The 13,159-nt window shown below is 39.2% G+C and overlaps 1 protein-coding gene across 1 annotated transcript in view; it reads right to left on the bottom strand.

Moving 5' to 3' along the window:
• AGTPBP1 (ATP/GTP binding carboxypeptidase 1) overlaps nucleotides 1-10,709 on the bottom strand; it is a 159,879-nt gene extending 149,170 nt beyond the window's left edge. Inside the window, exon 1 of the mRNA XM_044265785.1 lies at nucleotides 10,554-10,709. The gene's annotated coding sequence lies outside the window, so the exon portion shown is untranslated. The remainder of the gene's footprint in view (nucleotides 1-10,553) is intronic.
• Between the last annotated feature and the right edge of the window lie 2,450 nt (nucleotides 10,710-13,159).

Genomic DNA, 13,159 nt, shown 5'->3' with positions numbered 1-13,159 from the left:
ATGAAATACCCAGAACAGGTAAATCTATAGAGACAGAAAGTAGATTAATGGTTACTAGGACTAGAAAAGAATGGCATGGAGGAGGGGACATACTAGAAGGATGTGGAGTTTCTTTTGGGGGTAATAAAAATGTTCTAAAATTCACTGTGGTTATAGTTGTGACGTGGGAAACAAAGGTAGAAGGAAATGTAAATAAAATTGTAATTATAATTATAACCGGCAGCCCACTGACAAATACTTGGGATAGGCAGAATATAAGATTCCTCCAAGATTCTGTGAGTCTTCTTCAGCCTACGAAAGTCATTTTGGAACTTCCCTCATCTTTACTTCCCCCACAACCCTAAGGTGTATAATCAGCTGCTCCTCCCAATCCCCCAGGGCATCAGGGAGCCACAGCAGGGAGCCAAAGCAGGTAGCAGCAGCAATTCATTCAGCCCATGGGTCCTGTCCCTGAGCTTTAATAAAACCACCATTGTGCACCAAAGACACATGTCAAGAATTCTTTCTTGGACATCAACTCCAGACCCCACCAACACCAACATTCCAAAAACTACATCAGTTGCACAACTCTGTGAATGTACTAAAGGGCAGTGAACTGCATATTATAAAGTGAAAATTGACAGTATGTGAGTTCTAGCTCAATAAAACTGTTAAAAAGAAAACAAAAACAAGAACTTAGTCTCTGCTAGAACCTTCTAATTCAACCCATCCTTAAATTAGGGTCAAGGGTTTATACCCTCTGTAGTTCAGCACCTAATTCCCATAATAAAATAAATCCTTTTACACTAAAGCAAAACTATTGACCCACCTGGGTCTTTAGAAAATGTATTCTAAGTTATTCATCCAGCAGAGACTAAAAAAACAAAAACAAAAACAAAAAACACTGGCGCCTGTGTGGCACAGTCCTTAAGCAGTCTGCCTTTGGCTCAGGTCATGATCCTGGGGTCCTGGGGTAGAGCCCCACGTAGGGCTCCCTGCTCCACGGGAAGCCTGCTTCTCCCTCTCCCACTCCCCCTGCTTGTATTCCCTCTCTTGCTGTCTCTCTCTGTCAAATTAATAAAATCTTTAAAAAAAACAAATAAAAAAACCTTTCTGTGCTATACATAAAAATTCACAGTATACATTTCCCTAAGTGGGAGGAAAGAATTTATATGAGTTGACTTTTATATATTTAAAGATGGCTTGAACTAGAATTATATATATACTACTAATCTTTACATCCATAAGCATTATCTTACTCTAAATTACTATTACTGAGGTATACATTTTCATCCAGTTACCTTATTCATGTGTCATTCACAACACAGGATTGGGGCAAACACAGACCCCGAGGCACTCAAAAATCCACATAAAATTTTTGACTCCCCACAAATTTAACTATGAACAGCCTACTATTGATCAGAAATCTTAACAATAATGTAAACAATAACACATATTTTGTGTTGTATATATTATATACTGTACTGTCACAATAACGTAATACACATTTTGCATTCAATGTATTATATACTGGATTCTTATAATACAGTAAGCTAAAAAATATTAATAAAATCGTATGGAACAGAAAATATGTTTACAGTACTGTATTAATCAAAAAAGTCTGTGCATAAGTAGACTCACACAGTTGAAACCCATGTTATGGGTCAACTGTAGTTTATGAATGTTTTAACCCAATCTGCAAACAGGCAACTTTATTTCACCTACATTATCACTAATTTTACCAAAAAACTGTGGGTAAAAGTAAACCTGTAAAAATTATACCTTTTACCTTTCTTCATCAGGCATCCTCATTAAAAACACAAGTTTGGATAGTTCACACACTATGCCACAAAGATGTTTCAGCACTTACGGAAGGTCTAATTTGCTATGAGATGTTTTAATTATATTACATATAATAAGGTTTTACTGTTGGGGGAAAAGAATTGCACCATACTTCGCTCTAACTAACAGTAATAATTTATTTAATATGATGCTTCCCTCAGCTCAGATTCCAACTATTTTTAGACTTAAACAAATGCCAAATTTTCTAAGTATCAAATATCAAATAGGTGATATCTGAAATTAAAATTCTTGCCTTGAAACACACATTTTCCTTGTCCCTAACCTATGACTGACTCATCAAAATGGTTCGTTTTTTAAGTATCACAGCCAAAGTCAGCTCCAACAAAAATCAAATATACAGAATATGAGGAACTCAAAAAGTCATAAGGCATATAAAAAATAGCAAAATGATAAAAGCTCCTCCTTACCAGTAATCACTGCAAATGTAAACGGATTAAAATCTCCAATGAAAAGACAGAAAATGGCAAATGGATTTAAAAATACAATCCAAAAAATTTGTTCTCTACAAGAAACTCATTTAGATATAAAGGCACAAATAGGTTGAAAGTAAAAAGACAGAAAAAGATATTCCATGCAAATAATAACCAAAAGCAATAAGGGGTAGCTATACTAACATCAGACAAAATAACTTCAAATTTTAAAAGATTACAAGAGACAAAGGAGGACACTAATTATTAATAAATGGTTCAAGAGGGCAAGAAGATATAATAATTACAAACATTCACATACCTAATAACAGAGCACCAAAATACAATAAGCAAAAATTGACAAAATTAAAGGGAAAAATAGTTTTACAGTAATTGTTGGGGACTTCAATACCCACTGTCAGTAATAAATAGAACAACCAGACATAAGACAAATAAGTAAACAGAGGACCTGAACAACACTATAAACCAACTATTGTTTATATGACCAACAGTAGGATATAAAACGCTACCAAACAACAGAATATGTATGTTCTTCTCAAATGCACATGGGACATTCTCCAGGATAGATCATCTTTTAGGCCACAAATTAGGTCTCAACAGATTCTAAGAGATAGGTATTATACAAAGTATCTTCTCCAACCACAACAGAATGAAGTTAGAAATAAATAAGAAAAAGAAAACTGGAAAATTCACAAATTTGTGGAAATTAAACATACTCCTTAATCACAGGTCAAAGAAAAAATCAAGGTAAATGAGACAAATGAAAATAAAACATACCAAAATTTATGGGATGCAGAGAAAGCAGTGCTAGGAAGTTAGTTTACAACTATAAACACTTACATTTAAAAAAAAAAAAAAAAAAGTAAATTTTTAAAAAGGGTCGGCGTGCACCTGGGTGTCTCAGTCGGTTAAGCATCAGCCTTAGGCTCAGTCATGATCCCAGGGTCCTGCGATGGAGCCAGGCATCAGGCTCCCTCTCCCTCTCCCCTGCTCATCCCATCCCTTGCTCTCGCTCTCACTCTCTCTCTATCTCAAATAAATTCAAAAAATAAATAAAGATCTCAAATGAACAACCTAACTTTACAAATTAAGGAACTAGAAAAAGCAGAACACAAAGCTAGTAGAATGAAAAAAATAATAATTAGAGCAGAGATAAATAAAATAGAGAATAGAAAAATAGAGAAAATTATCAAATAAAAAAATTGGTTCTTTAAAAAGATAAATGAAGGGGCGCCTGGGTGGCTCAGTGGGTTAAGCCACTGCCTTCGGCTCAGGTCATGATCTCAGGGTCCTGGGATCGAGTCCCACATCGGGCTCTCTGCTCAGCAGGGAGCCTGCTTCCTCCTCCTCTCTCTCTCTGCCTGCCTCTCTGCCTACTTGTAATCTCTCTCTGTCAAATAAATAAATAAAAATCTTTAAAAAAAAAAAGATAAATGAAATTAATAAACTTTTATTAAACATAAGAAAAAAACAGAAGACTCAGATTATTAAAATCAGGAAAGCATGTGAAGACACTGCCACTGATTCTACATAAATATAAAGGATTTTAAGTGAATAGTATGAAAAATTGTGCACCAAACAAACTGAGAACCTAAATGAAATTGACAAATTCCTATACACACAAAACGTACCAAAACTGAACAAAAAGAAACAGAAAATCTGAATAAATTCCTAACTATTAAGGAGACTGGATGAGTAATCAAAAACCTTCCAAAAAGAAAAGCCCCAGATTTGATTGTTTCACTAGTGAATTATACAAAACATTTAAAGAACATCAATCCTAATTCTTCCAAATAACTTAAGAGAATACTCCCTAACTAATACTATGAGGCCAACACTGCCCTGATACCAAAGCCGAACAGAGACATTACAAGAAAACTACAGATCAATATCCTTTCTGATCACTGATGTACAAAATAGCAGCAAACCAAATTCGGCAGCATGAAAGCAAATCAAAACCACCATGTGATACCTACCATGTCACACCCATTAGAATGACTGCACAAACCACCCCACCTCCCACCCAGCCCCCGCCCAAGAGAAAGACCAATAACACAGGAAACAAATGTTTACAAGGATGTGGAGAAACTGGAACCCTCATACACTGTTGGTATGAATGTAATATGGTGCAGCTGCTATGCAAACAGTAGGGTTGTGACACAGGAACTTAAAATAGAATTACCATATGACCCAGCAATTCCACTTCTGAATATGTACCCAAAAGAACTGAAAGCAGGGTCTTGAAGAAGTATTTGTACACCCATGTACAAAGCAGTGTTAGTCACAATGGCCAAAGGTTACTGAAACAGCCCAAGGGCGCAATGACAGATGATGTAGTATATATAAACAATGGAACATTATTCAGCCCTAAAAAGAAAGAAATTCTGATGAATCTTGAAGACAATGCTAAATGAAACAGCCAGTCACAAAAGGGCAAATACTATGATTCTACTCATAAAAGGTACTTAAAGCCATCAAATTCATAAAGACAGAAAGTAGAATGGTGATTGTCAAGGGCTACAGGAAGAAGAAAATGAGGAGTTATTGCTTAATGGATACAAAGTTTCAGTTCCTCAAGACAAAAAGATCTGAAGATGGACAGTGTGATGGTTGCACAACCATCTTAATGCTAATAAACTAAACACTTAAAAATGTTTTAAATGGTAATTTTTATATTCTATATATACAGCCATAATTTTAAAAGTAAATTTTTAAAAATCAAAATATGAACCAAAAATATGAATATAAATCAATGTTAAGAATTGGGGAAAAAAAGTTTTAAATGAAAACACAAATTATAATTGGTAAAATAAAATTAACAAATGAAAAATACATTCTCAACAGGCAAAGAAAAAAATCCAGACTTCTAGAGTTGTAGGAAGCTTCAAAGATCATCTGGGAGTCAAATTCTCTTACTTTGCAAATAGAGAAGCTCATCACGGAGGTTTGTTATCTTGCATTACCCATTATCACTTCTACCTACATGCAACTAGAAACTGTGCCTGCAACAAATTAATAAATCTGGAGAATTATCATCAAAAGTAGTATCCTTTTCAATTCATTGAACTCATTATATGTAGGCAGTGTTCACAATTTTATTACCGTTATTCCGTCATAAATCCTCACAAACCTTATTACTTTTATTTCCCCATTTTACCTATACCCTTAGAATCTTCGTAATCTTAAATCATTTTCTCCCTAAGGTAGGATGTGAGGCAAGGACAGCAAGTGCTGGGTACCTCTCCTTAGGATGGTTCATCCTCAGCATGAATTAGGTAAGAAATGAACAGAGATTAAGAAGGGAAGCTAAAATGCTTATTTTAGCTTAAGAGCTCAGTACCAGTTGAGCTTTTCACACTGTGCCTTCACTATTTGTCTAATATGCAACCCCCCCATATTAGATTTGAACATTTGTGTGGATACGTACTCCCAAATCTTTTTGTTTGTAGATCATCTAATTTCAGATTACTAGTACTGTAGCTCTACTATACTACTATATAATACTAATACTATAGTTGCCCCGTATCAGCACATGACCGAAAGAAATCTCAAGAACCCTGAACTTTCTGTAAATAACTTCTATTGGGCCTTTAAAAAAAAAAAAATTAAGACAGTCTTTACTGGGGACCAAAAGTCTGAAGCAAAAACAGACTAGTGATTGTCACCACCACTTCCCTTCCTTATCAAAGTTGGGTAGGAATCAGCTGATTTATACCAGAAGTCCTCAAAATGTGGTCCATGGTCCCCTCAGCACCTGATACCTTTTCAGGGGGTCCACAAGGTCAAAACTATTTTCATAGTAACACTAAAATATCATTAACCTTTTTAACTGTATACATTTATACTAATGGTACAAAAGCAATGATGTATAACATTTCGGGCATCTTGGAACAACTTATGGTACTGGCAACAAACTGCACTATTAGTCATTATATTTTTCACCATCAAGTACCAGTCGCTATTAAAAAAAAAAAAAAAAAAAAAAAGCCTTCTTCACTTAAGAATGTCCTTCAGGGAGCACCTGGGTGGCTCAGTTGGTTAAGCAACCCTTCAGCTCAGATCACGATCCCAGGATCCTGGGATCCAGCCTGATGCTGGGCTCCCTACCAGGTGGGGTGTCTGATTCTCTCTCTCTCTCTGCCCCTCCCCCTGCTTGTGAGTGCATGCTTGCTCTCTCTCTCTCTTGCTCTCTCTCTCTCAAATAAATAAAATATTTCCAAAAAAACAGTAAAGATTAATTTTATATTCTCAGCCCCTGAATATATACTTTTACATCTTTTTAAATATCCTATGTGACAAAATGGTAAGTACACATGAAGCATTTCTGGCCACATACTGAATTACAATAGTTGATGGCTGTCTCAAGGTAAAGTACTCACGTGACTGAACTAAGGGCTGAAACTAGTCTCTTTTTTTCATAAAACACCATTTTTACTTGAAAGAATGACTACGATTATTCACACTTACGTATTCTGGCAGAGGTTCTCTCAGAGATGAACAAAATCTGTTTGTCACTTCTAGGAAACAACTGGCAGTCATATTTCTTGCCAATGATAAAATTTGTGCTTTCAAGCAAAAATCAAATTTCTGGAAAACTCATATCCACCATCAATCATATCATGAGCTGGACAGCTTCCCAATAATTTATTTCTGATAAGTGGTGATATTAACAAATGTGATTTTTTAATAACATATGAAATGTGTCAACATTTGGAAGATCTGCATAACTGAGCCAATACTTTAAAAGGACCACAGCATGATGTTACAAATTCGGGCATAGTTATGCAAGATCCATTCAAAGTTCAGACCAATCGATTTTAAGGTAACACTATGGAAAAAGTCCATTGACATGATCTCAGATTCCACACTACAAATAACTAAAAAACCAACACATGTTGAGCTGTGATGTAGTACCAAACAAGAAAATCCATTATTATCTGAAAAGGCTATTAAAATGCCTCCCTCTCTTTTCCAGCCATTAGCTATGTAAGGCAGGATTTGTCATTCTATATACTTCAAACCAAAAAACACTGCAAAAGACTAAATGCTGGAGTAGACAGAAGAATCCAGATGTTCCTATTAAACTAGACATTAGAGAAAAAAGTAAAACAAAACCACTCTTCTCACTGCCTTATTCATTTTGAAAATACTTATTTTTCAATAAAAATGTTTACATTAACATATTACTGTCACATATAAGTAAATTAATAAAAGTTACACATATCTTTTTAATTATAAGACAATAACTACAGACATAATCAACAAAAGCTCTCTGGGGTGCTCAGTAACTCTTAAGAATGGAAAAGGTCTGAAATCAGAAGTTTGAAAACAACTGATTTAAAGAACTGAGTATTAATATGAGATCCTTGCAAACAAAGAACAGTTAAGTACATAAAATCATTAATTTTTTTAAAAAACCTTCCTAGAAAAATTACATGAAAGCTGAAAAGGAATACAATGTCAAATCAAAACCAACCTCACTCTCTAACACCAATAAAGAAGAAAATAAAAGAATGCACAGATGAAAGTGATTTTGTATGTCCTGGAAACATCATGCAGTATCTTGATCAGATAAACTCATGTACACCTATTAATAGTTAGATAATATTTTTGATAGCAGCACATCACAGTCAAAGAAACACACCATCGCAAAGTCAAAAACAGGTGATTAAAATAGCAGTCATGACCACCAAGAGGGAGACAATCCAAGGTTCTGTCAGAAGGGACAAACAGGGATACTTCAGCACCTCTCCAGCAGCATCGCAGGGCACACAGCTCAGGGTCTAGCTGTTCTATTTAAAACTAAATTACATGCTTCCAAGGCAAGATAGTGAGACTAAGTTCTTATTTAGCCCCAAAGGAGCAAATGGGTCACTATGGAATTATTCTACAGTAATAATGCTCCATCAACCTTAAGTCCTACTTCAGCTTACTAGATCCCTTGGAAGAGTGAGGAAAAGCAATAGCAGTAATATTTACTGAAAGATTACTACATGCCAGGCACTGTGCGCTAAGCACTTTATGTGCATTTAATATTCAAGATCTTCAGGGCATAACCATTATTGCTCCATTTTTGGAACTGAGAAAACTGAAGCACAAAGAGGATAAGTAACTTGCCTCAAGCAAAGCCAGGATTCAAACCCAGGCTATGAAACCCAACTTCCTAGGCACTACACTACACTACAAAGGCACAGTAAGTAATTAAGAACAACAGATAAAATTTAAAAGTGCGTGTTCACTCTAAACAACTTCTGTCATTCACATCAAGAGCCACCACCTAAGGAAGGCTCCCAACTTGCAGAGAGCTCTCTCACAGTTTCATCCATAACTACTGATAGACTGTTCAACTTCCAGGTACCAAAGGACCTTAAGCAAGAGTACATTTTGGAAGATGAACACTGTGGAGATTTAGTGAAAACTCCAAAATGTAGAATCTGATACAAATTAGATAATTTCAAAAGTCTTCTATCTCTTTTCCCTCTGCTGTTGGAGATTAAAAAAACATTATTATATAATAGTCCAGCTAATCTGTTTCAAAGAGAATAATGCCTCAATGCAAGTCAACGGGGAAAGCTTCATAAAAATTGCTTCTACAAAAGCTTAAATTACATTAAAACACTTAAATATTCCGCAGAGGAACTCCAAGTCCATCCCCTTCATTTCAAAGTTCAGGGTAAGACTGCAGTGCTAAGTGTAGAAGCAATTAAGGCAGAGTTTTGAGGTCATTAAAAATGAATCTATAGCTTCACTGCAGAACCTAACTCAAGCCAGGTGGAGTAAGAAACTAAAGAAGTCATATCACAATGAGAAAATAAGCAGTAGATAAGACATGGCTATCTCACAGCAATTACAGGACTAATGACAGCAATTATAGTAAATACTTACACATCTCCCAGGGTTTTGTTTGGTTTTGATTAGTATTTGGCACATGTTTTGAAATAGGTACTATTTAAAGTGCCTTAAATAAACTACTACTTTTCAGCTTACTGAACTGAACACATTCCACTACACTATTACAAAAATAACTTTCTAGTTTTCTCAGGAAAAAAGACAATTTATAAGAAGAATTCAGAGGTTACTAAAGAAAGTGATATAACTCGATTTACAGATTTACAGCTCGATTTAAAGATTACAACATGGGCATAAAAGTGAAAATGAGTGATCAAGAAGACTGTTCATGTCCTTTCTTACTGAAAACTGTCATGCATTATAATTAAACACTGCCACAATTTTCAACACCTAAAGAAAAACAAAATACCCACAAGGAATTAACATTGCCAAAAAAAAAAAAAAAAAAAATCCGGTAAGTGTTACAACACATTAGGTCATCAGCAGCGCTGGACCTTCAAGCACTGAATTGAGCAAGCCATGTTAAAACAAGAAATGGCCTTGAAATTATCAACATTCATATCGATTATGCTAGGGTGTATAAAAACTCCACTGTAAAATGAGTAAATGCCCAGGAAACCAACCGATTCAAAACTGCACTAGTACGAATACTAGCACTAGTACTAATAAGAGGCTTAACCGGCACAAGCGGAAAACAACAGTAGAGACAAGCCTTTGCACGGGGGTTGCAGAAGTCCTTGAATACTTGCAATGAAGAGCCCGCAACTCAGGAAGGCAGGCTGTAAGGAAACTCTGCACTGTCATCTAGGGCGATCTGATTCAGGTTCAAACCAAACCCAAAAGGCGACAAGTTGTAAACAGAGAACACACTTCAGGCCAAACCACCCCGTGAAAGGAAGCAAACCTAGCCACCGCCGAAATCACACAACACCAGCCCCACTGCAAAGCAAGGCGCACCTAGACGGTGGGTGCCAGGGTGGGTGGGGAGGCAGGGCGCGCGCCCGCCCCCGGCCCGCCGCCCCTCGGCTCTGCTCTGCGCTGCAACGCGGCGACCGCCGCTCCCGGCCCCAGGGAAAGGGCAGGGCACCGGGGCTGCCTCTGCCGGAAAACTGCGTCGGCGACCCTCCGCCTGGGATTGAGGCGGGGGCCACCGAGTGCCCGCAGGTGGGGACGGGGTGGGGCGTTTTCCAAAAACCAACCAAAGCCCCTAGCCATCAAGGGTTTCCCTCCAGCTCGGGTCCACTCCCCCCGAGACACGCGTTACACAACCTGTCAGGTGAGGGGCGGCGGGGTCCCAGAACGCAGACCGCGGCGGGCCCGGGGTCGCTCCTTCCCGCTTCTGCCGCGGCCGGGAGAGAGCAGAGGGCAGCGGGCGGGAAAGCCGCAGCCGAGAGGGGGCCGGCCCGGACGCACGGACGGTGGCGGGGCGCTCACCGGCTCAGGACGGGGCGCTGGCAAAGACTGAGCAGAGCCGCAGCACCAGGCTCGGCGTCGGCAGCGCCAGCGGCTGCTCTCTGGAAGAACGGCGGACTCCTCGCCGCCCGCCGCCCGGTGTTTTCATACAAACCCCGGTGGCAGGCGAGGCGGAGGCAGCGGAGGCTGAGGCTGAGGCGGCGGCGGCGGCGGCGGCGGAACCTGCCCGCATCCCGAGCAACGTCAGCGCGGCGCCCCGCCCACCGCACGCCCGGGGCCAGCGGGCTAGCGCGCGCCGGGCAGAGGGAGGGCAGAATGCGCGTGCGCGCGGGCCGTGTGGGCACGCGCTGGTGGGAGGGAGGGGCATGCGCGGGCCTGAGCAAGGATGGGGCTCAGGGAGCGCGCGTGGGCAAAGAGGGAGCGTGCGCAGGAAGAGGGCAGGGCGCGCGCGCCGGAGTTTGGCGCTGTAGGGCGGGGAAGGCGCGGCCGGGATCGAAGGAAGGGGATTGCACGCGCCGGGGGTCCTGTGCCTTCTGCCGGCGTCCAACCGAACCGAATCGGTTCGCGGGCGGCTTCCCACTTTCTGCAGTTCATCTTCCTGTACGGTCCCAGTAAGAACCTCCCCCCTTTTCCCGGAACTAAGCCGGCTCCCATCCCCACCACCATCAATAGCCCCCTCTTCGGAGGCTGATAGCTGCAATGGAGGAGCGGTTCTTAATTCCTCCACGTGGAATCAGCCCCTGGGGACCGTGGTAAAGCTCAGCCTTTTCCTGACCTCAAGGAGAGTCCATAAGAAGCAGCTGGAAGACCTGCAGTTACCACACCTGAGCTCTCAGAACCCAAGGAAATTACACCTTATGGCCAAACCTCAATAAATTACAAGCCTGGAGCTGCGGAGAAAAAAAAAAAAAAATAGCATGCTGATTTATTTTTTGCTTTGTCGTAATGTGCCTGCATAGAGTCACGAAAATGGTAATGTTAAATTGGCCCCTGAACGCAAAGAGTGTTTTTTTAATAAGAGCCTGAGTAATGTGTCAGAGAGATTGTATACTGACACCCCCTTCTGTTTTGACTGCACATAAAGACAACTATAATAGATTCTTAATAAATACTCAACATTTACTTTTTTCCAAGATCATAGATCATGTCTGCTGCTGTTTATACTAGCTGCTACAGAATGTAAAATTATTACAGCTAGATAGAGAAATAAATTGAGAGCTGTGATATTTTTGTTGTGTTTTCTTATCACCATGTTTAAACGAAATTAAACAGATGTGAAGGCAGTTCGCAAGGTAATCTGAGGTGCACCACACATGCTTCTCACAGTATGCCCTTGAGAGATATCTTGACTAGGGTAAACAAGGGAAAGGGACTGCCATTTTATAAATGCCATAATTCCCATGGCTGTGAGTACCAAAAAGTAGATAACAGTATTTTAAGTAGCTTTAAACAAGAGCCACCCCGATCACCTATCTGAAAAGCATATCTGACAACACCTAATTACCTAAGAATATTTGACATTTTACAGAAATCAAGTACATGTAATATACATAAAACTTTATTTAAAGAGTATCTTCCTTAATGAATCAACCTGCAATTATATAAAGATACAGACATAAATGTGAATGTATGTGTATATAGAATTTGAATTCCACTTAAGCAAAGCATTGTTAGTGTGGTTTGATGGCCAGGACACAGACCTGGTAGATTAATCCACACAACTAAGGAAGAAGCAGAGCCACTCCCTGTCACCTTTTTCCACTATTTTATATGGTTTCCTCAACACACCTTGTTACAATGTATAAAACTAAATATAAATGATTGTTTGATGTAGATCAGAGTCTGATCATCTACTAATATTCATTTAACTCCCAATTCCTCAAGTCAATCTAGCCACTGCCTTATAGGAATTCAATAAATGTTTGCTTTTTTAACTCTGGACTAGTCAGACAAAGAAAAATGAACAGTAGAGCCCAGCTACCTCTTTCTTCTCTTTTGCTTGTTTCCCTGCCTCCATCCGACTCTTGATTTTGGTTCAGGTCCTGATCTCTGTCTGGGTTATGAGGGGGAGCCCTGCATCAGATTCTGGGCTGGGCATGGTGCCTGCTTAAGAGTCTCTCTCTCTCCCCCTTTCCTTATGCCCTTCTCCCCACTGCTATCCCTCTCAAAAAAAAAAAAAGTAACATCCAAATTGCAACAAATATTTGACAAAACTATATAAGCCCTAAGGTTTAGAACAGCCATAGACCCTCTCAAAGGTCTAAAGCCATTTCCATCTTAAACCACAAATATTAAGAGCACAATCTCGATCATGAAGTTTCTGAAACATACCCAGGCCTCTGAAGTTCTAAGTCTGTTACAACTATTCAACATCAGTTAACATCAGTTAACAAAATCAGTTAACATCATACACCACATCAATAAAACAAAGGATAAAAAATCACTTGATCATCTTAATAGACATAAAAAAGCATTTGACAAGGACCATACCCCAACATAATAAAGGCCATCTATGAAAAACCCAAAGCTAATACCATCCTCAATGACAAAAAACTAAGAGCTTTTCCTCTAAGGTCAGGAATAAGAGAAAGATATCCAATGTCACCACTTTTATTCAACATAGTCCT

This window comes from Neovison vison, chromosome 9, assembly GCF_020171115.1.
Source record: "Neovison vison isolate M4711 chromosome 9, ASM_NN_V1, whole genome shotgun sequence".
NCBI classification, from domain to species: Eukaryota; Metazoa; Chordata; class Mammalia; order Carnivora; family Mustelidae; genus Neogale; species Neogale vison.
The sequence above is the reverse complement of the archived record's forward strand: the minus strand, read 5'-3'. Positions and strand labels throughout refer to the sequence as shown.